This window comes from Eptesicus fuscus, chromosome 19, assembly GCF_027574615.1.
Source record: "Eptesicus fuscus isolate TK198812 chromosome 19, DD_ASM_mEF_20220401, whole genome shotgun sequence".
In the NCBI taxonomy this organism is placed as follows: domain Eukaryota; kingdom Metazoa; phylum Chordata; class Mammalia; order Chiroptera; family Vespertilionidae; genus Eptesicus; species Eptesicus fuscus.
This window is the reverse complement of record NC_072491.1, coordinates 14,830,096-14,856,038: the sequence shown is the minus strand read 5'-3', so window position 1 is coordinate 14,856,038 and position 25,943 is coordinate 14,830,096. Positions and strand designations below refer to the sequence as shown.

The 25,943-nt window shown below is 39.9% G+C and overlaps 1 protein-coding gene across 23 annotated transcripts in view; it reads right to left on the bottom strand.

The window, feature by feature from the left end:
• The window catches only part of RIMS2 (regulating synaptic membrane exocytosis 2), a 357,229-nt gene that overhangs the window by 314,042 nt on the left and 17,244 nt on the right, over positions 1–25,943 (bottom strand). The window lies entirely within an intron of this gene.

Here is a 25,943-nt window from a genome sequence, read left to right as displayed (position 1 = left end):
CAATAGCTAGGACTTTCTTTAGGAAGTTATATTAATACTCTTAATTAAATTCTATTTAAATCAAATTTATTTTCTTTTCCAGTGTGTTCTTCTTTTTAATGCTATAAGCAATAAATGAAAAGGTATACCCTTATACATCTTTGTATCCCAATGAATAAATATAACTAGTTATTATGTATCTCTATATTGACAAAAAAAATCCTTTGTAGTTTGCATATACTTCAAAAAGTGTAACAGGTTTAGCCTAAAGCTAAAGCCATATCATTTAGTATGTACATAATTATATAATTAATTAGTATAGAAGGTTATATTTAACACTAAATATCATATTTAGCAAACAAACACAAGCAAACTATTGACATTGGATTCTATCTAGAAAAGTTATCATTGTATTTCTTTGAGAATAAAACAAAAAATTTCTTAACGTTTTAAAACAAATGACAAAGAAAGATTATCATACCAGCTCATCAAACTAGAGAACAATTCAAGATTACCCTTCACCAAATAACATGTATGTTTAAAAAAAAACACAAATATTGAAATAAATGTATAAATTAGAAATATTTATTTTTTAAAAATCTTGAGTGGTACTCTGAAAGGAATCATGTTCTTAATTAATGACAAAAAGTTTTTATCATAAATAGACATTAATCTACAAATCAGTTTCCCATTTCAAATCTTTACTTGAAAAAAGTTTAATAGATGTAAAAATTTTAATTACCAATTCAGGAATTATTTCTGGGATTTGTAAAATATCTATATATAAGATATGTGTCGGACATTTGTATCAGCTTCCCAAATATGTATCATAATATGGCACTATAAACATTTATCCTGTCTTTAAACACAATCACAAGTATAAAATTATTCTCTGTTTTACCAACATTTTAAATAAAATCAAACCTCAAAGTATCTGACCATAGTTAAAATTCATATTGAGATAATAACTTAGGAACTGGTAATATGAAAAGTAATTATATATTTCTTTGACATTACACTAACATTATTAGCAATGAACTTCTACATTTCTGCATTTCAAAAAAAGTATGAGATGTCCAGTTTCCAGTCTGATATATGAAGACCTTGGAAATCTTTACTTTTATCCTTACAAGAAAAAAAAAGCTGAACAAACTGAAAATCAGTAATTCTTAAAGCCATAGGAATGTAGGTTCACAGGGCAAAGTGCTGCCCTAAAAACTAGAGAAACAGACGAGCAGAGAATCACAACTGACCAAGAAGACGGGTCCAGGAATAGAAGCCCACTCCTGGAGCCAGTATCTGTAGGCCCAGTTGCCATAGACTCGTAAACTAGGTGGAACTATTAAAATATCAAGGTATCCCAGTCTTGGGCACTTCCATAAATTTTACCTCCAAGAGCCCTACCAGTTGCTCACAGAAAAGAGCACATAAAAATCTCCTCCCACACCCAGCAGGTGGAAGGGGGAGTAACCTCTTTGAAATACTCCCAGGGCTCTCTACTCTCCTACCAATCCTAGAGTCAAGAGAGAATATTTTACCAGAGTCTAACCAACTGGGTTTGACCAAAATCAAACCACCCAAGTAAGGTGACTACCCTATTACATATCCCTCTAACCTTCAATGTGGAAGAAGGAAAATACCAAACTACAAATGAAGTGTTATATAACTGTACACCTGAACCTATACAATTTGATTAACCAATGTCACCCCAATAAATTCAATTTATAAATAAATAAGAAAATAATACAGTAATCCTACCTAATAATAGACAAATATGCAAATTGACTGTACCTTCGCTATGCCCACGATTGGCCAGGAGGCGTGTGGGGGCGGGACTCGGGGTGGCCGATTGGGCCGGCGGGACGCTGAGCTCGTGTCGCCAGTGGCGGCTCGAGCGAAGCGTCTGCGCCATGGCTGTGCTGCGGCACAGAAGGGGCCTCTGGGGCAGCGAGCTGCGCCGGAGGCTTCTGAAAGGCCTGGTGCACCAGCGGACAGATACCCAGCTCCCCTGCGATCAAAAGCAAAAGTGTGTAGGGGACCCTACACGTGCATGATTCAATCATGCACTGGGCCTCTAGTTAATAAGTAATAATACAAGAATAAACTCTGTGTTTCACATACAATTATAAGCCTACTTTTGCCCCATGTTGTATATGGTGTAAGGGTGATCAAATATTTTAATAATTTATTATTGTCTACTCTGTAAAAACTGTTTATTTAAAAAATAAAACAAATGACATATTTAATGTCTGGATATAAGAAGTCCAAAAAATATGAATTGCATCAGGCATTTTTTGAACACTATTAATTTCTAGAGACAGAGAAAATATATTTCGTAAAAATATAAAAATTATTCACAAAGAAGAGGGTCATTACTTTTTACAACTGAGAAAAACAAGTAAATCATGAGACTAATTTTCCAGAGTAGCTTCCAAGAATTAACAGCTCAATGAACAAGGAAACAAAATCAATCCACCTTAGAAAGGCATCTATATCTGATTAAATAAATATATTCAATGACAGAGCATATACATTTTGAAATTCCTTGGCATCATCACTATAAATCATATAGTCTTCAAACAGAAGAGATGTTGAGATATCTGGAGACTAGCTCTAAGTTGTTATTTTTAATGCAAAAGATTAAAAAACACATCAAAATATTATTAGTATATCTATTAGAGTGGCAAGATGTGGGTGGTTTTATTCTTCCTGTATTTTCCAAATCTTCTGTAATGTAATTACAGTTTCTCATAATTAAACTAGAGGCCGGTGCATGAAATTCATGCACGGGGGGTGGGGAGGTTGTCCCTCAGCCCAGCCTGCACCCTCTCCAATCTGGGATCCCTCTCACAATCCAGGACTGCTGGCTCCCAACCGCTCACCTGCCAGCCTGCCTGCTTGCCCCTAACCACTTCTGCCTGCCAGCCTGATCACCCCCTAACCGCTCCCTTGCCGACCTGATCGATGTCTAACTACTTCCCCTGCTGGCCCGATTGCCCCTAACTGCCCTCCCCTGCAGGCCTGGTCGTCCCCAACTGCCCTCCCCTGCAGGCCTGATCCCCCCCAACTTCACTCCCCTGCAGGCCTATTCCCCCCCACCTGCCCTCCCCTGCAGGCCTGGGTCCCCCCAAACTGTCCTCCCCTGCTGGCCTGATTGCCCACAAATGCCCTCCCCTGCTAGCCATATTGTGGCGGCCATCTTTGAGCATATGGGGGCAGCCATCTTGTGTGTTGGAGTGATGGTCAATTTGCATATTACTCTTTTATTAGATAGGATATGTAAAATATTTTTAAGATACCATCTGATTTAAAAAAGAAGAAACCACCCAGTGTACTCCATGCTTATAGGCAATTTAAAGATTAAACAATCTTTCACATCCTATATAATAAAAACCTAGTATGCTAAATGTCCGGGTGTCTGGCCGGCCATTCAACCAATCAAAGCGTAATATGCTAATGACAGGCTAAGGCCGCTCAAGCACTCGCTATGATGTGCCCTGGCCACCAGGGGACAAAGAGTTGACCAGTTGACCAATTGCTATGATGTGCACTGACCACCAGGGGGCAGATGCTCCGACTGGAAGGTTAGCTTGCTGCTGGGGTCCGGCCGATCAGGACTGAGCAAGACGGGCCGGACACACCCTGGAGCCCTCCCACAGTCCTTCCCTGGCTGGCCAACCTCCCGTGTCCCTCCCTGGCCCAATCCTGCACTGGTGGAGTCCCTTGGCCTGGCCTGTGCCCTCTCACAATCCAAGCTGAGGCCCCCGCCCCTGCCCCGAGTGCATGAATTTTGTGCACCGAGCCTCTAGTATAGATATAAAATCCATTTTCAAAGTCCCAAAAAAAAGGATTTGCAATTAGCAACACCTATTCAGTGATACAAGTTCTTTCTGTCCTCGTCACAATAACTCAGAGTTGCTCAAAGAACAGAAATAAACCTTATGTATACGTTCTCTGATCCTTTGCTATCTTTTGGCAGTTCTCTGTGGGTGTCATTAGAGGAGAAATGCTGATGACATTGGGGTATGGATCTTGTTTGAGAAACCTCATTTGTTCTATCTTCTCTCCTCGCCTACCAAAATGGAGCACTGTCCACAGGCAGCTGGCCAAGCAGCCAGGGGAACTGCTCTAAGTCACGCAGGCATTTGCACACGTCTAAAACACTTTATATCCTCTTGTGATAAAATTACTCAAAACATAAAGAAAGGAAGTAGCCGCAATAAATCATGCTGGCATAGCACAGGCTATTTATTCTGAACAGGATGGTTGACAAAGGAACCTGCTGTCACAACATATGAGAGAACTCAAAATAATGAGGCTTTCGGAAAAAAAAACGTACTAGTAAAAGGAATAAAGAAAGACACTGTATCCGTATTCCATCTTCAAGACACTCTCAAAGAAAATGAGGATCAGGGATTTGATTTGACATAGTGGAGGTTAAGAAAGCAACAACATGCCGAAACCGGTTTGGCTCAGTGGATAGAGCATTGGCCTGCGGACTCAAAGGTCCCGGGTTCGATTCCGGTCAAGGGCATGTACCTTGGTTGCGGGCACATCCCCAGTAGGGGGTGTGCAGGAGGCAGCTGGTCGATGTTTCTCTCTCATCGATGTTTCTAACTCTCTATCCCTCTCTCTTCCTCTCTGTAAAAAATCAATAAAATATATTTTTTAAAAAAAAGAAGAAGAAGAAAGCAACAACATGATCTCCCATTTACCAGTAATTGTATATGGAATAGTATAGACTTTGAGGTCAAGCGGACTGGGGTTTGAATACTGCTAGCTCCAATATTCACTCTTTTGCAAGTTACTTAACCATTTTATTTCCATTTCCACCTCACAGAGTGGTCATTAGGATTAAAGAAAGTAATGGATGAAAATACATGGCATATGTTTTATTACTCTCTAAACTTTCCTCTATGTTTGGAATGTTATAAAAACACGTAGTGCAATGAGTGTCACAAAATGGGCTCTCAATAAATGTTGATTCACGTCTTTGTTGCAGTCATGAATATTAAACCAGAGATGCTTTTCTACCTTAAAAACAAAAAAGAGGAAGAGACTAGATAGAGGAGGTCACCAAATTTGGACCTCTACAGCCAGGCAGATTTATCACATTAAATAAACATAGTGTACAAGGGTATAAGAAGGAATTTTCTCAAAGCCTAAAAGAATCATAAACAGAAAAACAAGATCGAGTAAACACAGAATAGACAAAGTTAAGGCTAATTGCAAAGTCAACCAGCTTCTAAGAACCCCTATATTGTAAATGGCTAAAACTTACAAAGCTGAGGTGGCTCACGCAAGCAAAACTCAGAGAAGAGGTTGTTTCACAAATCAATGGAAGGAAAAAAAGGGGACGTGTGGTTGATGTTGTCATAGAAACTAACTCACCGTAGGGGAAAAGTGAAATTATATTCTTACTTAACATCGGGGTTCAGAATTTTTATTTCTGTCAAGGGCCATCTAATCAATATTTTATGTTTTTTCAGGCTATTTAGTCTCTGTTGCAACTATTCAACTCTGTCATTTTAGCACAAAAACAGCCAGCCATAAGACAATACAGAAACAAATGAACATGGCTGAGTTCCAATAGCTTTATTTATAAACACCGAAAACTGAATTTCATATCATTTTCACATATCACAAAGTATGGTTATTCTCCGCTTTTTTTAACCATTTAAAATTATCAAACCATTTGTAGCTCACAAGCTGTATGAAAATTCGGCCAGATTTGAAGCAGATATGAACTGTGGGCTGTAGTCTGACAAACCCTGCTTCACACTATTAAAAAAAAAAAAAAAGAAAAGAAAATCCAAAGTACTAAGTGTGAAATTTAAAACTAACATAAGAAAATAAAGAAAAACATCTTATTGACATCTTAGAATGAAGTAAGATTTCTAACATCACACTGAGGTTGAAAAATAGTGTGCATTTGACTACATTAAAATTAAAAATGTCTGTTTAATGAAAGACAACATAGGACACCTATCATAACAGATAGGTAAGACAGTGGGAGAAGATTCTGCAAAATTAAAAAGGCTTAATGTCTAGACTATTCAAAGAATTCCTACAAATCAACAAGAAAAAAAGGAATCCAATTATATTGAATACTGATGAATGCAATTTTAAATAACAATGGGAAGACTGTAGTCATATAATAGCATAAAAGTTGACAGAATTCTTTAAGTAAAAAAGTACCTTAAAGTTTATAAAATGCTATCCCATACATTACTTCATTTAATCTTCACATAAAGATGGAATTATTTCAAATAAAATCCAATCTAACATATTGAGAACTAAAGTTCATATAGTTTAAATTATATCTCCAAGATCACAGTTTTAATGAGATAGAATGTTTTAAAAAATAAAAAGGCAAAAAACAGAGAAAGGAAGATGGCAGCATAGGTAAACGCCTGTACTCACCACCTCCCACAACCACATCAAAATTACAACTAAAATACAGAACAATCATCATCACAACCACGGGAAAGGTGGCTGAATGGAAGTCCTACAACTAGAGAAGTAAAGAAGAAAGCACACTGAGATGTGTGAGATGGATAGGAGGTTCGGAACAGGCTGGTCTGGCACGCACGTGGGATGCTCTTTTAATCCAGAGGAAGATCATCTCTGCAGAGGCCGCCCGGAGGAGCAAGGGGTCCCAGCCCCACACCAGACGCCCAGCCCAGGGTCCCAGAGCTGGGAAAAGGAGCCCCTATGGGCAGTAAGAACTACGGGCTGTGAAAACCAGTGTGGATTGGGACTCAGTGACACAGAGGCTGCTGGAAACCCAGCTGCTCCTCTTAAAAAGCCAGCGCACAAACTGAACTTACAAGGTTCCTCTCAGCTCCAGCACCAGGGCGAGGCTCTGGGGGACACAGACACATATGAAGAGGAACTGGATTGTCTGGCATCTGGGATGAACTCGGGGGCGGCTTTGTCCCAGATCGTTTTCACAGGGATCATTGTTCCTATGCTGGGACCTCTCTGGTCCAAGGGCCGACTGTCAGCTGTTAGCTGCACCCTGGTGATTCCCTGAGACCCCCCACCTCATCCAATTTACAACCCCACCCAAGCTGAGTGCAGCAGCTTTTGCATATGAATGGCCTTTCCCTGCTCAAGCTAAAATGTCTCAACAACCTGCAGCTGGGTCAGGGAGCCCCAAACCTATCAATAAAAGGCCCAAGACTCAGCATCAGCACCTGTCTGCCTTGCTTCACAGCTGGGCCTCATCAGGGCACTTCCAAACCTGATACAAAGAAAAGGAATCTGCAGATCTCTCTGGAGCTCCTGCTGGGTGGCCCCAGGCAGTGGCTGACTTTGCACCTCCCTGGAAACCCAAGAGCCAGTGTACCCAGTGGTCAGTGTCAGACCATACCAGATTCCAACTCTACACACTCATAAGCAACACACTCAAGGGGCAGACTCAGTGAACACCAAAGCCCCACTGAAGCAAGTCCTGCTCCATAGGGATGTCTCCTACACAACAGTTCTCCCACTGTAGTCACAGCTGGCCCTCACAGCCAATTGGCCTAGAGGTCAATTCCTCCCAGTGACACCAACAGCAAGCAAGTCTCAACTACAACAAGACTGTGCTCACAGCCCACAAAGGGGTGTACCTACAGCTCCCAGCTCAGGTGACAGGGGAGGGCTGAGCCACTGGGCCCTATAGAACACCTATTACCCAAGGCCACTCTACCAACTCAAGGAGACATAGCAGCTCTACACAATACATAGAAACAAACACAGGGGAGCAGCCAAAATGCAGAGATAAAGAAATATGTCACAAATGAAAGAAAGCAAACTACTGGATATAGAGTTCAAAACCACAGTTATAAGGTTACTCAAGAATCTTCTAGAAACCTCCAAAACAATGGAAAAGGACCAGTCAGAAATCAAGCATACACTGACTGAAATAAAGAATAATATACAGGGAATCAACAGTAGAGTAGAGGATTCTGAGAGTCAAATTAACGATTTAAAATATGAGGAAGCAAAAAACACCCAAAGAAGAGCAAAGAGAAAAAGATTCCAAAAAAAAAAAAAGATTCCAAAAATATGAAGATAGTGTAAGGAGCCTCTGGAACAACTTCAAGCATACCAACATTCACATTATGAGGGTTCCAGAAGAAGAGAGAGAGCAAGATATTGAAACCCATTTGAAGAAATAATGACAGAAAACTTCCCCTATCTGGTCAAAGAAATTGACTTACAAGTCCAGGAAGCACAGAGAGTCCCAAACAAGAGGAACCCAAAGAGGACCACACCAAGACACATCATAATTCAAATGCCAAGGGCTAAATACAAAGAGAGATACTTAACAGCAGCAAGAGAAAAGGAATGCCCATATGACTGTCAGCTGATTTCTCAACAGAAACTATGCAGTCCAGAAGGGAGTGGCAAGAAATATTCAAAGTGATGAATAGAAGGACCTATGACCAAGATTACTCTACCCAGAAAAGATATCATTTAGAATTGAAGGTCAGATAAAGAGCTTCACAGATAAGAAAAGCTGAAGAGTGTTCATGAAATGTGTATATGAAATGCTGTAGAGTGTTCTTTAAGAAGAGGAAGAAGAAGAAAAAGATCAAAAATATGAACAACAAAATGGCAACAAATACATACCTATCAACAACTGAATCTAAAAATTAAAATAAACGAATAAGAAATCTAATGAACAGAATAAAATAGAATCAGAGGCATGGAAATGGAACAGAGGGAAGGGGGGGAAGGGGGCTGGAAGAGATTAAACAAAGATCTTACTTGCGTATACATTACCTATGGACACAGACAATAGGATGGCGAAGGCCTGGGACACGGCGGGAACAGATAGAGGTGAGCAATAGGCGGGGGGGCGGGGGGGGGAGACATCTGTAATAATCTCAACAATAAAGATTTTTAAAAAATAGTCAAACATGAGGTGCCTTTATATATATATGCCGATGTAGATTTCAAATCATAATTCTATGTGTAAAGGAGTACAAAGAAAAGTAAATCGGAAAAGGGGAGATTATTAGGGCCAGAAGGTAAGCATAAATATTGAGCAGAGAAAAGGAAATGACCATTAAGTGGCCAGAGAGGCAGGAGGTGTGGGACCCACTGGGCTGACAAAGGAAGTGGAGAATGGAAGATAAACACAGCTTGAGCCAGGAAAACAAGCAGAACCTGAATCAGGAGGTTAAATGGAGCCAGAGCCAGAAGGGAAAGCAGACACAGGCACACGAGAGGAAGCAAGGCCAACATAAAATAGTGTGCTATGCCAGAAGGAAAAAAGACTCCTGGCTTTTGGCTGCCTCAGGCCTGAGAGCAGAAAGGCATGGAACTGTGCTAGTCCATGTGTTCTCTGGGGCCATCAGAGAACTAGAACTTTATATGCAACTACAACTCACTAGTTTTTTTAACAAAAAGGGGGGGGGGGGTCTTTGTTTATTATGCACTATGAATTGCACTTCTTTCCTACCAATTATTTTTATCTATTTATATTAAAATGCTCTACCAAGTAAATAAACATGTGTTCTTTATCTATTTGGTAATTTTCCACTGCCAGAATTTAGAATCAAATTTAATGTCTGCCACATTGTTTTCTAGGTCTTTGCAGATCCAAATGGTTTCCTAATTTCTTGAATAGGTCATGCATAAAACTATACTGTGAAAATACGTTATTTTAGTTGAAAAATACATTAAGACACATATCACAAGAAGCTAACTTTTTAGTTACCTTTTTCCTTATCCTTTCTAATAAAAAAAAAAATTATTTCCAAGATAGCTCAATAAGCTTTTTATGCAATTACTACAAAGTGATTATCATTTGGCAATGTTTAAGCGACATCTTTGAAAAATGACTGAATGGTTTTTCTTTTCTTTTTCTTTTTTTAGAAAAGAGTAAGATTCAGTAATTATGTAACAAATTTAAAAAGGAAAGTTCAAATTGAGGTTAGATTTAAATTTATCAGAATCAGTCAGACATTTACATATGTGATCAGAACTAATTCACCATCTAACAATTCATCACTAAAACCTATTCAATCCAGTTCATCATTAGGCAAATGTACCACCAAACAAATTTTTTAAAAGGTCTATGTGATATAAGCTGTCCTATTAATTGGTGAACACCTAAATTGATTGGCAAAGTATTAGCCAAAGTTAAATTTCAGTAACAAATTAAGAGAATAAAAATACCAACTTAGGTGATTAATATTTCATTAAATTTATAAAGCACTCATACTCTACAATTTTGAAATCTAAAAGCTTTCCCTAGTTAATTGGTTTATTAAAGTAAGAAATTACAAAGACTTTGGTTTTTTTATTGCAAAATACTTACATATAACACTGTGAAAGTTTAAGGTACACAACTTGTTGATTTTATACATTTATCGTGCAGTATGATTACAACCTTAGCATTAGCTAATACTTCTATCCCATCACATTGTCATTCCTTTTATGTGTTGAGAACACTTACCATGCAGTCTCTTAGTAACTTTAGGTATGTAATACAGTATTATTCATAATTCACTGTGCTGTGCATTAGGTCCCCAGGACTTATTCATCTTCTAGTTGCAAGGCTTTGCACTTTAACACTTCCCCAATTACCCACGCCCAACCCCAGGTAACCATCATTCTACTCTGTTTCTACAAATTCAGCTTTTTTGCATTCCACACATAAGTGGTATTATACAGTTTTTTTCTTTCTGTCTGATTTATCTCACTTAGCATAATGCCCTCAAGGTCCATCGATATTGTCACAAATGGCAGATTTTCCTTTTCTCAAGAGTAATACTCCACTGTGTGTGTGCGTGTGTGGGTATATGTTCATGTGTATCTTCCTTATCCAGTCATCCACTGATGGACCCACAGATTGGTCCCACATCTTGGCTATTTGAATAATACTGCAATAAAACTGAGAGTGCATATCCTGCTTACATCCCCACTATCACTGCACAAGGTTCCCTTTTTCTGCACATCCAGGCCAACACATGCTATTTCCTGTCTTTTTGATGTTAGTCATTTTAACAGGTGTGAGGGAATGTCTCATTGTGGTTTTGATTTGCATGTCCCAGATGATTAAAGATGTTAAGCATCTTTTCATGGACCTGTTGGCCATTTGTATGCCTTCTTTGGGAAAATATCTATTTCATTCCTCTTACCCATATTTTAATGAAATTGTTTGTATTTTTGTTATTGAATTTTTAAGCCGCCTTAATCACTCCAGTTGTTCTATTCATTTGTGTTAATAAGCTTGGTCTTATCTAGACTAAATTAAAAAAAAAATTTAAGGCTAAAAAGTATTTTGAAAAGTATCTTTTGTCTTTATCTGCTTCATTTTCCTTTTTACTATCTAAGATTCTTAAGATTATTTTAAAATCAAATTTCTTTTAAAATATAGGTAAGTATGCCCGACTGCCATGGCTCATGGTTGAGCGTCAACCTAAGAAACCAGAATATCACGGGTAGATTCCTGGTCAGGGTGCATGCCCAGGTTGGGGGCTCGATCTCCAGTGTAGGCCATGCTGGAGGCAGCCAATCGATGATTCTCATTGATGTTTCTATCCCTCTCTCCCTCTCCCTTCCTCTCTCTTAAATCAATAAAAAAAAAATATCGAGGATTTGGGGTATTTATCATAAAGGAGAATACTGCATGATCATATTTTGTGGTAAATCCTTATCTACATTCAGGATGAGAAATTTTTAAGTGGAAATACTGAAGCAGAGAAACTGCAAAGATGTAAGGATTTTGGCTTCTCAGCCGTCTTCTTACCTAGTCTCCTTGATTCTCATTCAGTGTATTTGATATAGGTGATACAGTTTTAACTTATAAAGAGTAAGGCTGGAATTCTGGATCCTCACTGGGGTGACAGTATCATTAGAACAAGAACATATTCTACAGAGAAGCTACTTTTTTTATACCTTTTTTAAAACTTTAGAATCACCGAAATTTTGTAGAGCTGAAGAAACCTTAGAGACACTCCAATCTTACATTTTAATTTTACACATTACTGGAAGAGTAACCTGCCCAAGGCTGAGCATTCAGTTAGGGGAGAGTTACGACCAGAGCACAGATTACCCACTCTCCATACTCCTTCTACAATACCTAAAAACTGTACCTAAATTGACTTGTGTACACTTTTATAATTGTGGCCTGTTAGGTCTGAGTTATAACTAAAAAAGCGTTGAAAAAAGCGAAAGCGTATGAAGCCAGATATTGTTGCAGTCATTATACAGGGAAATAGTTCATGTAGAATGTGAACACCACCAGGGGAAGAAATGATGGAGGTGTTTTATTTTATGGCTTCATTCACTGCATGTCCCGTATTTCTAGAACAGTGCTGGGACACAGTATGTGATAAAATAAATATTTGTTAAAATCATGATGTTTTAAAACATAATGTCTAACACCAATATACAATTTATGCTTCCTTTTTTCATTTTGCCCAAAGGTGGGAAAAGAAGAAGAAAATCAGAAGGAACACACATGGACATTTTTCCTGACTGAGAATGCCAAAGAGAAATAGGAATAGTAAACTCTCGGAGTTAATAGTCTACTCAGAGTTAACAGTCTAATAGTGAGTTAACAGTCTAACAGTGAATGGACTAGTTAACACAGGCAGTTAAGAGCCTTGAAAGGCTTTTGACAACACACTGGCTAGCAGTTTGGTGTTAACCTAGTTTTGTCCTAGTCAGGAGACAGAATCCTACCTAATAAAAGAGTAATATGCTAATTGACCGTACATTCGCTATGCCCACAGCCAATCAGGGCGCTATGCAAATTAACCCAGCAAAGATGGCAGCCCCCATCGCGCGAGTCACGCCGCCTGAACCTCCCGCCACCCAATCAGCCGCCTCTGAGGGGGGACCGATCGGGCCGGTGGAAGGCGCAGCCGGCAGGAGGCACGGCCAGGGGGACTCGCGAGTCCCGCCCCCCGCACCTCCTGCCGCTCCAATCGGCGGGTGGCCAGAGCCAAGGCCTGGGTCCCCGGTGCTGGAGGAAAACTGGTGCCGGCGGAAAACTGGTGCCGGCAGCCAGGTGAAGGAAGGTCTATTGCATGAATCTTCATGCAACGAGCCTCTAGTAGAGATAATATTAAGTACTGTTTGTAATCATTAAGGATCAGAAACATGGGTGAAAGGAAGAGAGAAAAGGGCGATCACTTTTTGAGACTCTACTATCAATTACTGAGACAAGCACTGTGTGTTAGGTGCTTTACACATATTATTTCATTTAACCCTCACCAACCTTTTAATGTAAGGTAGCATTTCTGTCTTTATTTGTGTTTCCTGTACCCCTAATCCAAAGTGAATCTGTACACACTGTCTCCAGTTTCCAAATAGATAATATTCCAAAATTATCTTTCTTAAATTGATTGTAACCTAAAATGCATATTCCTCTAGAAGTATTTTCGGGTCCCCATGCTGACCCACAAAAGCTAAGTTATAGCTTAAAAACTATAGCTGAAATAATGTTCCAATGAATGAACAAATAAGAAATCCTGCTTAAAAAAATATATACATTACTTGTTGGGTTAGTTTTTTGTTTTGTTTTGTTTGTCTCATCCTGGGAACCTAACCTTTATCAACATCATTTTTTTCCTGCAGAGATATGTATCTGATGAATGAAGAAAAAAGTATTGAGAATGTGTCCAACTGCCTGGTAGTGGCTTGTCAACAACATAAAGAAAATATAACTTGGAGAATATTACTCTGAGTTTCATGGGTTACTTTATCTGGACAGAGCATATACTGGCTAAGCTAATAAATAAAATTTCCTATGAAGAAGAGAGAGGCAGATATAAACCCATAAAACACAGATCAAGTCCTGGCTCTTCCAGTATGATTCTGGATGTCAACTCTCATATTTAAGTCTGTTTCCTCATCTGTAAAATAAGAATAAAATTACTTTTCCTTCTCTAGGGGACTAAAATAACCCTAATACCACATATTCTCTTAACACGAAAACTGACCACCTTGACCATAAACTTCTATGAAGTTACCTTTTTTTTTTTTTAATCCTCATCAAGGATATGTTTTTTATTGATTTTGAAAGAGAGAGAGAGAGGAGAGAAACATTGAGGGGTTGCCTCATGTACATGTCCTGACCAGGGATCAAACCCATAACCTTTTGGTATACGAAACGATGCTCCAACCAACTGAGCCCCCTCAGCCAGGGCTGATGTTAGATTTTTTGGCAAGTAACCAAAATATATCACCTAGCCAACCAGAGTCACAGGGTTACTGCTGTATTGCTAAACATCTCCCATTCCCATCGTTTGATAGAAAAAAATATGCCACAGAAGACTAACCTTTGCATTTCCTCATTAGCTGGAAGGGTAAAGAAAGAACCATGGCAAAGACCATAATCGAGCAGCAATATGAAACTACTCTGCAACTACTAAATACCACATTATTAAAAATAATAATTATTTATTTTTACTGACTGCTTGCCATTTCAGTCATGTTAAGTACTACCCTCTGAAGAAAGTACTGTTATTCCCATTTTATATGACAAGACTGAAGCAAAGGAAATTAAGTAATTTAATTAAGATCAGATGCTTACAAACCAGGCTTAACATCCACATCCCAATATCTTAAATCACTACAATAGTAGAGCAGAGAATTTGGAGAACTAATATTTAGTAAAAATATTAGACTTACCAAAACTGTCACATCCTCAAGAATATCCTAAAGTAGAACTTTGGTGAGACATCTTTTGAACTGTTCTAAGTTTTCTCATAGAAAAATCAAAGTTTCCCAATTCTGTTCAGCCTTCTTCAGGATTCAATGCCATCTGCTCTAAGGAGTTCTACCCATAGCATTTTTATATCTCTCAGTTACAATTATAATCACTGTTCACTTCTCTTCTCTAGACTATGGTATTGAGTCCTATTATGTGGCCAAGTATTTTATAAGAATCTATATATATAAAAATCCAGTGACCAGAATGCCAGAACGACTAGAATGACCGCTCGCTATGACACCCACTGTAGACGGCCAACCTCCCTCGGTCCCTCCCCCAAGCCAGCCCAGCTCCCAATCGCCCCTCCCACCCCGATCGGGGGCGTGGCCAGCCAGCCAATCACCCGCAGCCCCTCCCCCTGACTGGCCCAGCCCCAATCAGCCCGCATTGAGGCGTGCCAGCCGGACCCCACCTGTGCGTGAATTTGTGCACCGGGCCTCTAGTTTAAATATACTCTCTTATTTAAAACTCACAAAAAAATCTTTTAAAGTTAAGTATTATAAACTAACTTTATGGATGAGAAAACTGGGATTAGAGAGATCAAGACAAAGACCATGTCTTACTCATTTTTGTATTTCCCAGTGCCAAGCAAAGATGTCACATAGTAGAAATAAAAGTTTGATGAATCGAGTGAATTAATCAATCGTTATTCTGTGGGTTTTTTTTCCCGCCTATTGACAACATTTGAGACTTTCCTTTGGTAGACTGTCTTATCTTTTCTAAACTTTACAAATCAAAAATAGACATTACTCCAAGACTAACCAGTATATATCTGAGATTATTTCATAGTTTCTACATTGTATTAATTCTTTCTTACTGCTTTTTCTTAGGTACATGCAGACTTTTAAGCCTCCTCTACCATAAAGCACATCTACACAAATCTACACTAAAAAAGAGAAACATGCAAATTGACCATCACTTCACTACGCCCACCAGCCAATCTGGAGGGAATATGCAAATTAGAAGGACAAAGATGGAGGCCGCCCAGCTGCTCCAGGCATGGAGTGGCCGGGCGGGGCAGGACACCTGCTATGAGAGGGAGGGCGGGGGGGGATGGGCAAAGGGATCTACAGGAGCGGCATTCCGGTCGCAGTGCAGACAAAGACAGCAGATTCCAGCCTGAGTCTGCAGCAAAGATGGCAGACTCCAGCCGGAGTCTGCAGCGAAGACGAAGAAGGCAGACTCCAGCCGGAGCAAAGGCCTGGGTCCCGGGTGCCAGAGGGAAACCAGTGCTGGAAGCCAAGGGAAGGAAGGCCTACTGCACGAATCTCTCCGTGCAACCAGCCTCTAGTGGTGTGTGTGTGCGTGTGTGCGTGTAAACTTTAAATTTTTCTTACGTAAAATTTCTCTTCCATCCCATTCCCACCAAAGTGCTCTTGTGTGCTTCTACTATGGCAAGTCAAGAGAGCTACCTCCTAAAACTTAACAAAAATAGAGATCAGGATATTCTCTGCAGTTCCATTCCCAGGGGGAAAAAAAAAAAAGTTTGGATCAAACACAATTGGTCTTCCCAATAAAACACAATTCTGATGAAACTGAAGTCAGAGGTGTCCCAAACTGCTGTTTTATTATTGGCCTTTTCTCTTTTGCTAAGGTATCTACTTGAGTCAATTGTATCCTAAGTGTCAAGTACTGAAGACAGACTGAAGACAGACGGACTGGGCTTTTAATCTACTGCTTACTATTTTGAATTACTTGATCTCTGAGTGTCATCTATAAAACAAGCATGGTAGGTAGCACCTCACTCCCAGGTCTTCTTGGGCTATAAGGTAATGAAATGATACGTGTAAAGCACCTCACACAATGTCTGCTGCTCCTGACATTTTAGCCTCTTCCTGAACTTTGGTTCTTAGGCCTTTTCACATTCTCTCCTTCAGTCTAAGCTGATAGTGTTCAGCAGATTGTTAAAGCCCTACTCATACTATCGCATTTAGCTACATGAAAGCCTAACTCATTGTCCCTTGCTAATGAACCAAATTGTTGCCTCACTGTTTGGCAAGAACTGAAAATGCGGAAGCCGACCAGATGGCCAAGGTTCACCACTGGCTCCTGGAGCCTCGTCAAATAATGTTGAATTCTGGCGGCACTCGGCAGGTACTCAAAGTAGATCACCTCAATGATGGCGTTAAAACACTACGATATTAAAGTGCTAGGCAGGTATTTGAGCCTGATGTGCCACTCATGGAGTGAAAAATCACATTTATGAACAAGGCTCTTGGTGGTTTCTAGTATCAGGGTCAGGAGGTTAGAATATGAGTGTAGATAAGGCTTTCTAAAAGTGCAGCTCGTTGCTAGACTATGTGAAATGACCAGGGTGAGCTAGTAGGCTGATAGGCTGAACATCAAGGGAAGAGAAAGCAATTCTACGATCCCTCCACACCTACTCTTACTCCCACTAGCCTGATCTCTCACAATTTGGCTAGGATAAAATGTCATTGGGAAAAAGGAGTTCTGACGCTCAGAGCTAATGAGGAAAAAATAGTTGTTCTAGATCTGTCCACAGTTTACAGTTGTTCCTGGCTGGTCCACACTTTGCAAATGATGCCAAAAAGAAAAAAGAAAAAAGATGTGATGATGCTGAAACAAACCCAGGCACTTGCCCTGACTGAGAATCGAACAGTGACCTCTTGGTGGATGGGTGAATGATCAACCACTGAGCAACACCCACCGGGCCCATAAACTTTGTAAATTTATCCAACTTAGCCTTTTTCTAATCCATACAAATTGTTATCATCAGCAGTTTTAACCCATCGTAGGAGATTCCACTTCAGTTGTACTGAATTGGTGTTTTCTCAAATTCTTTTAAAATGTTCTTGCTTCTTGTTGTTCCACAGACTATTCATAGAAGCTTATTCTTCATCACTTCCAATTCAATACCGACTCTTCAAATGAACAACAGAGCAGTACCAAGAATCTCTCTCAACTCAGCAGGAAAACCACTCAAAATCATTTGCCTTGTTTTTTAATTGACTATAAGATGTTGCTCCTAATGTCCTCAGCTCTTTGAGAAACAATTCTTATTGAAAGGTATAATAGTTTTAAACAAGTTTATTTTCTCTAGACACATTTTTTCAGCTGCTGCAAAATAAATGTGCTTTAATTAATTCACAAGGTGAGTGGACTGGCTAACAAATGAGCCATTTGGGAATTTTCTGTGATTAAAGTACATTTTCATATTTTTACTTTTTTGCAAAGAAATTCTACTATAATACATATTCCATTTTAAATTTTCTCATTTTCCCTAGATGGGAATATTGTGATAGGTGCTTAGTATGGTAATGTCAACATATATTGTATTATGTTAGCACAACTATAGTGTTAACACATAAATACAATGCATTATCATCTTATTTGACAACAGAATAATCCACACTCCAATATGCTATAAAAGCACACATTTGAAATCCACTTTTCTCTTCTCTTCTTGTTTTGACATGATGAGTATGCATTGGTAAGTAAAAACTAAATAGAACTAAATGTCACAGTACAGCGGGACACGTGGCACTCAAAATGCTGTGGAGTTTTAACTGCATCAAACCATTTGTGACCAAGCAGCATGCAAACAGAAAAAGAGTGCCCACACAGCTCTCCATCCCAAATACTCAACTCTGCCATATAGTACAAAAACAGCCACAGACAAGACATAAACAGATAATCAAGACAACTCCAATGGAACATTATAAACACTGGAATCTGAATTCCATATCACTGTCATGAGTTATAAAATATTCTTTTGACTTTTTAACCACTCTTATCACACAGGTCATGCAAGAGAGAGAGAGAGAGAGAGAGAGACAGAGAGAGAGAGAGAGCAGATTTGGCCCATGGTCAGTAATTTGCCAACTCCTACCTAAAATCCATCAAATGGAGAGAGAGATATATAAACCAGAACATCCTAGAAAACTTTTTCCTTCACTCCTGGGACCACATTTCAGACGTAGTGAATCATAACTCTGTGATGTAGTCAGTGGGAAGTAGATTTTAATGAAACAGAAAATCGTATTTGTGGACAATGAAGAGGCAAAAAATGAAAGATGATCTGCCTGGGACCATAACAAAGCTAATTCCTGGAACCACATCAAGCTGAGCATTGCACCATAACTTAATGAGGAATCATTGGAAATTAACACTAGAAGTACCTAGTAGTTATAGCGGCATATTACTGTGCTTTACTGTATATATTTATGCCTACCTTTACACTAGCTAATTACTGAACATTGCAGAGTGTGTCATTTCTATTTCTCTTGTCTTTAGCCTCAGTTAGAGAGCCCTGCTCGGAATTGTTAAAGAGAGAATAGAAAATAAGTAATTTTTAACTGCAAATACCATGGCTATGTACTATATTGGGCATTTGATATGTTTCTTAATCAATTCTCAACATCCTACGAGGTAAATTACTTTACATTATAGTCCCTCAAGGTAAATAACTTATTAAAGGACAAACTAATAGCTGAAAGAAGAAATATCCCAATCCGACTTTGCTTCCAAAACCTAGTGTTTACCTAAATCCAATAAAGCAATCAACATTATAGTAAATATTCTGTTGTTCAAAGTGTGATAAACTTTTTCTTAAAGTTTTTAAATAATTTAAAGTGACATTAAATATTGATCCTAAATGTATCTTCTGTAGCAGATACAATTTTAAAGGCACAACCATAGATCAGAAAATGTTATCGTAATTAGCAGAAATTGGTCATGTACTATTCAAATCCTTAAGTTTTATATTTCATTAATCATGAAAAATCTAAAGTAAAAGTCACTTGCTTCTACATAATGCAACAAGTAAAAATTAAATGTTCTTCTAATAACAGAATTATAGACATTAAAAGTGGGAAAAGTCAGAGATAATCCAGCCCAGACTCTTAATTTTACAAATGATGGAAGTTATGAAAGTTAAAGGCCACAGAACTGATGGAAGAGGTAGGATTGTTGCTACCTCTTGTTTTCACTTTTATTAAAGTATAAAAACTGACTTTTCAGTATGTTAGTAAATTGAGGTGGCTAACCAAAGATGACCTGAATTTCTCTTTTGTTACATTATAATAATCACTGGAGGCCCAATGCACAAAATTCATGCAAGGGGCTTGGCCCTCACAGCCCCAGCTGGCCCTCACAGCCTCGGACGGCCCTTGAAGGCCCTCACAGTTTCAGCTGGCCCTCGCAGCCTTGGCCAGCCCTCGCAGCCCAGGCTTTGTCCGGAAGGTCATCCGGACAGTCGTCTAGAAGAGTGTCCAGACAGTCATTCTGCATATTAGCTCTTTATTATATAGGATGTCTATAGGGTCTATAGTGATGTCCTCTTATCAATTCCTGATATTGGTTAGCTGTACCATCTCTCTCTTTTTTTATCAGTAATATCAGGTGTTTACCAGTTGTTATTAATCTTTTCTTTATTGATATTCTCTTACTTTCATTTTTCTTTTCATTGATTTCTCTCTTGTCTTTATTATTTCCTTACTATTATTTCCTTCCTTCTCCTTTCTTTGGGTTTAATTTTCTGGGATTTTGATCTTACTTCCTTTAGATGAATGCATTAGATCATTTTCACCCATTCTTCTTTTATGATATACTAGAGGCCTGGTGCATGAAAATTCATGCACTGGAGTGGGGGGTCCCTCAGCCCGGCCTGCCCCCTCTCACAGTCCGGGAGCCCTCAGGGGCAGGAGGCGACCCAGCGATCAGAGGAAGGCAACGCCCCCATCACACCTCTGCTGCTGCCACTGCCAGCCGTGCAAGCCTTGGCCAGCCCTGGTTACCTGAGCATCGGGCAGCCCTGGGCAGCTGGGCAGCCACCATTCGAGGCTTGCCTGCACCTCAGGACGGCCCTAGGCAGCTGGGGCTACCGACATCTGAGGCTTGCCTGTGCCTCAGGCTGGCCCTGGGCGGCTGGGGGGCTGAGGGCGAGTCCGGCCGCACCATGCGCCTGCCGTCCCCCCGGCTGGGCTGAAAGGACTGTGGAACTCCGGTGGCAGGTGCAAGAGGGACTCCAGCGGGGCTGAGGGGACTGGGCATTGCCATCTTATGGCTATGAGCACCGCCATCTTTGTGACAGCATGACACTCAATTTGCATATTCCCTCTTTATTAGATAGGATGGCCAGAAATCTATCAATTACCTTCAAAGGAACTTAGCTGAATCATACAAATTTTGACAAGTTGTGTTTTCATTATTATTCAGGTAAAATGATTTTTAAACTTTCTTTGTAATTTCTTCTTTAATCCTTGGGTTATTTGGAAGTGGATTTCCTGATTTCCAAATATATGGGAATTTTCTAATTATCTCATGTTACTGATTTCCAGTAGTGTTCAGAGAACATACTCTGTATATTTCTATTATCTGATTTTTGTTCAGAATTGCTTTATGATCTAGTAGTATATGGTCAATTTTGGTGTTCCAGGTGCACTTCAGTAGACCATATATTCTGCAGGTGTTGGGCACAGTACTATAGATGTCATAAGGTATAACATATTAATCATTACTAATTTTTTCTGTTTGATCCATTGAGTGTCTGAGAAATCCATTGAATCTCTTGTGAGTCTGCTGCTATGGCCTTTGTTTCACTTAAGTTTCAGTTATATGATCTTGTCTCCAGTATGTCTGGGTATTTCTGTGTGGATGTAAAACATTTTATGAAAAAACTGTAAAAATTATTTAAGGCCTAAGATGATGTTATCTTTCTCCAGAAAGGGTTGACTTTTGCTTAAACAAGTGGCTACAGTCATTAACAATCCTGGATATCCTTAATCCAATCAATGATTCTAGACTAGGTTTTATTTATAAGCAGACCATTCTTTTTGTTTGTTTGTTGTTGTTTGTTGTTAATCCTCACCCAAGTATATTTTTCCATTGATTTTTAGGGAGGTTAGAAGAGAGAGAGAAAGACAGAGAGCAACATCGATGTGAAAGGGACACATTGATTGGATGCCTCCTGCATGAGCCCCGGTCAGGGCCTGGGCCGGAGCCTGCAACCAAGGTACCTGCCCTTGACCAGAATCAAACCCGGGACCCTTTGGTCCACAGGCCAATGCTCTATCCACTGAGCCTAACCGGCGAGGGCCATTCTATTTTTTATTCACCTACTCCTAAGGCATAGCACTTCAGGATCCCAACCCCAAGGCTAGGGGATGTAGCAGGAAATCTCCTTTCTTGGTGGACCCTGAACTCAAACTGCTGCTCCCTTAGCCACATCCCATAAGTGTGTCAAACGCTCTTTTCCGTTTCTTAGCCTCTCCACCACCTCTACTGGAAACAGAAGTTTCTCCTAAGGGAAAAAGGCCTCACGTACCCAGCTCACCTCTTTGGGTTTCCTTCTTCTCCAGGATTTTGTCCCCATAGTCTTCACTGACGGGTTATCTCTCTGAAACCTTCACACAGATGATTTTTATATGGGATCCATCTTTTCTAGTTGCTCTCAGTGGGAGAGTTAGTCCAAATTGCCTAATCCACCATCACCAGAAGTGCACCTCTCAATTCCTCTTATCTGTAAAATGAGGATAATAATGACAACTTCCTCAAACATATTATTAAAAGAGATCAGAGTGCCTATTATGTATTAAGAGCTCAAGAATTTTGGGCTATGGTTTCCAGTTACCTTTTGCTCATCTAAAACTAGGCTCAGTTAATAGATTCTTGTGATTTTTGCCTGCCTAGTATCCACTGTATTTAACACCTCAAAATTCCTTTGACAAATTAGCCCTCAACTATTGAGTAATCTTGATGTAGCTGTCAATCAAGGTGTCGTGTCCTCCTCCTCTGATGAAGGATGGGAAACTAATCAAAGCTAGGGCAGATCAACCTTTCTACTGATAATGTGACCCTTAAGAAGAAAATAGTGAAACTGGTCCATATAAACAGCAAGTAGCACCATAAAAAGGGCATGACACCCCAATGAAGAACTATCTCACTTTCAAAGGTTTTCTATGGGTCCCTGTATCTTAATCTTTCTGTTAACCAGAAAAAATAAAGGGTCTTTATTTATTTTACATCACTTAGAAAGTTGCAAAAATGCTTCTTCTATTATGACTAAAGCAGCAGTATTTTGTAACGTCTTTCTGTGCTGGTTCTTTATTGGCTCTCAGGTCCGTGCCTGCCCTCCCATGCTCTCCTTTTACTTCAGAGGGAGTTAGAAGTCTATATAGACTATATTTCCCATAATCCCTTAATAGATGGTTTCCTTATGTTCTGCCACATAAGAAAGCACTGGTAAAAAGTTAGATAGCAGGAAAAGATAACCCACTTTATTTTCTTCCATCTGTTTCTTGTTCCTACGGAGAGAGCAGCAGTTTGATCATGGACTCTGGCCCCAGCGGCAATAGCAGTGCCAGGTAACGATCATACAAATGCTGGCTACTGCAACAGCAGTGCAGCTCCAGCAGAGGTGGCAGTGGGTGACTACAGGCGCTAGCATCCTCTGAGATGAGTCCAACATCATGAACAACACTATAGGCTTTTCCATCACACTGGCTCTTGAGCTCTCTGCAGAGCAGCAGCAGCTCCAGGGGCAACAGTGATAGTTCAACACTCTTAGCATCGCCGTACTGATGGGCTCTGTTTAACACCATTTCATTTTTAGTCCTAGAAGGGGCAGTGGTTTCCTGCAGTTGGTGATCTTTCAGTAAATTCATCACCCACTTTTTGCTTCTCCAGACCAACCAATTCTTTTGGTAATTAATTCCCTACATTAAATTCCCTTTGTTTGAAATATTTAAAGTGGCTCTTGTTTTCCTAATTATACCACTTTTCAGTGTCTTGAGCCTTTTCTTTTTCTATTTTTCCTTTTTTTGTGTTTCTTTTGTCCAGTCATTTTTTTCACTCCATTTCTCTATCCTCTCTCTTTTCATTTCTTTTTCTTTCTTCTTGACCTAGTTCTTAAGTATATCAATAGTATCTATGTCATTTTTTTATTATAATGACATGGCAAAAGAGGTTGGAACGTTTTCAATTTAATTAATCAGTAGTTCAAGTACAAAAATAATATTTTCCTCAGAAACTATAATTTCATTAAAATCTATTTTTTTATAACCACAAATGTCAATATCAAAAAATATTTTTGTAAACACTACCACAGTTCACCACTTGAGTGGCAACATCATCTTAGCCCAAAAACTTAAAGTAACAACTTTAATTAAAATGTAAATTATAATTTATAGCCTTAGTATATATTTCATGTATCATTTCAAAAGTATGATCATCTATATATGTAAAAGGCTAAGCAACTGGCTGACCGGCCAGTAGCTATGATGTGCACTGACCACCAGGGGGCAGACGCGCAACACAGGAGCTGCCAAGCAACAGCAACTTTGCAGAGTGCCCTCTCGCACTCCGGGACCCCTCAGAGGATGTCAGACTTCCAGTTTCAGCCTGATCCCCGTAGGCCAGGCTGAGGGACCCACCTGCTGGAGGGACCTCACTCACTCCGCAGTTGCCCTTCAAGCCCTGGCACCGCCCCAGGTGCAGCCAGCTGGGGAGGGACCGCAGTAGGTTGGCTCCAGGACGTGTCTGACCCGTCTTGCCCAGTCCCGCCTCACCTTCTAATTAATTTCCTTTCAATGTGCATGAATCCATGCACCAGGCCTCTGGTTATCCCATAACAAACAAGGAAAGCTTGGTACGTGTTTTAGAAAGTAACAGTAAGACAACGTCAAGATATTTTAACTCATCTAAGAGGGGTTTTTTAATCTACTAGTTGTGTCTAGAAGACACAAATTCATCTGTTCACTTGAGATCACAAACCAAATTTAGCATTTGTTCAAAACTGAACTTTTGTTTAAACCAGAAACCTGGTATCTCTTTCTTCCCCACTCTAAAACACTCTCCATCACCACTTCCCCCACCCCCACATCAATACACTCAATCCTCTCAAGGGCATGGCTCAGTGACTGTCAACCTATGAACCAGGAGGTCATGATTCGATTCCCAGTCATGGAACATGCCCAGATTGTGGGCTCAGTCCCCAGGGAAGAGGCATGCAAGAGGCAGCCGATTAATGATTCTCTCTCATCATTGATGATTCTAGCTTTCTCCCTCTCCCTTCCTCTCTGAAATCAATAAAAATATAGTTTTTTAAAAATAAACTCAATCCTGTACCCTTAAATTGCTATGATATTTAGAATAAAACTGAACTATTACAAATAGTAGTACATATGTCTCCTTTTCTCCCCCATTGACCTTCCCCCGGTCTCCCCTCTGCAATGGCACATGCTCCCTCTCCCCCCTGCCCCCAGTGTCTTGCATCCTTTGCCACATCATATAAGTAAGTCCCTGCCTAATTTGGCTGGCTCCTGCCTACTGGTCCATCCTCAATTTATCTACTTTCCTTATTCAACACACAGAGATAAGGAAAATAACCACTGGTCACAGAACTATTCAATCCTAATTCATCATACACACATGTGCATGCACAAAGTCCCTTTCAGTCCTTGGGCAATACCCCCTATGAAAGTTCCCCACCACATACTTTCTTGTCTCCTGTCCTCCCTCTTCTTCCAGAGAAGTGGTTAAAATCAAAGTTAAGGTAGCAAGTGAGTTAATATTCAACACAAAATTAAAAATGGAACCTGCACTGTTTGGCAGGGAATACATTAACAAAGAATGGATACTACAGATTCAAGACATGCCCCCTTTCTCCTATGTGGTGAAGAATAAACCATCTCTCATGTGTGTGCGCGCTCTCTCTCTCTCTCTCTCTCTCTCTCTCTCTCCCCTCACATCCTCATTTCTGGCTACACCAAAATTATTAATTCAGGTTTATCTTTAGGTTCAGCTTTTACACTATTTTTGAGGTTGGGTTTTTTTTTTAATTTGTTGGGGTGACACTGGTTAACAAAATTATACAGGTTTCAGGTGCACAATTCCACAACACACCATCTGTACACTGTATTGTGTGTTCACCACCCAAGCCAAGTCTCCTTCCATCACCATTTACCCCCTTATACCCTTCTCCACCTCCCCCCAACCCCCTAATCCTCACACTGCTGACCATGTCCATGAGTTTTTTCTGTTTTTCTTTTCTTTTTTTCTCAATCTCTCCACACACATACACACCCAGTCCCTCAACCCCACCCCCAGCTGTCACCCTACTCTCTATCTATGGGTCTATCTCTAGTTTGCTTGACAGAGTATTTCTAATACTATACTTAAATTCCCTGACATTGTACCCCTTCGTATCTCCATTCAGTACCTTGAAATGCTTTAAACAATGTCTTTAACTCCTTCACTAATTCATCACTGAGCACCTACT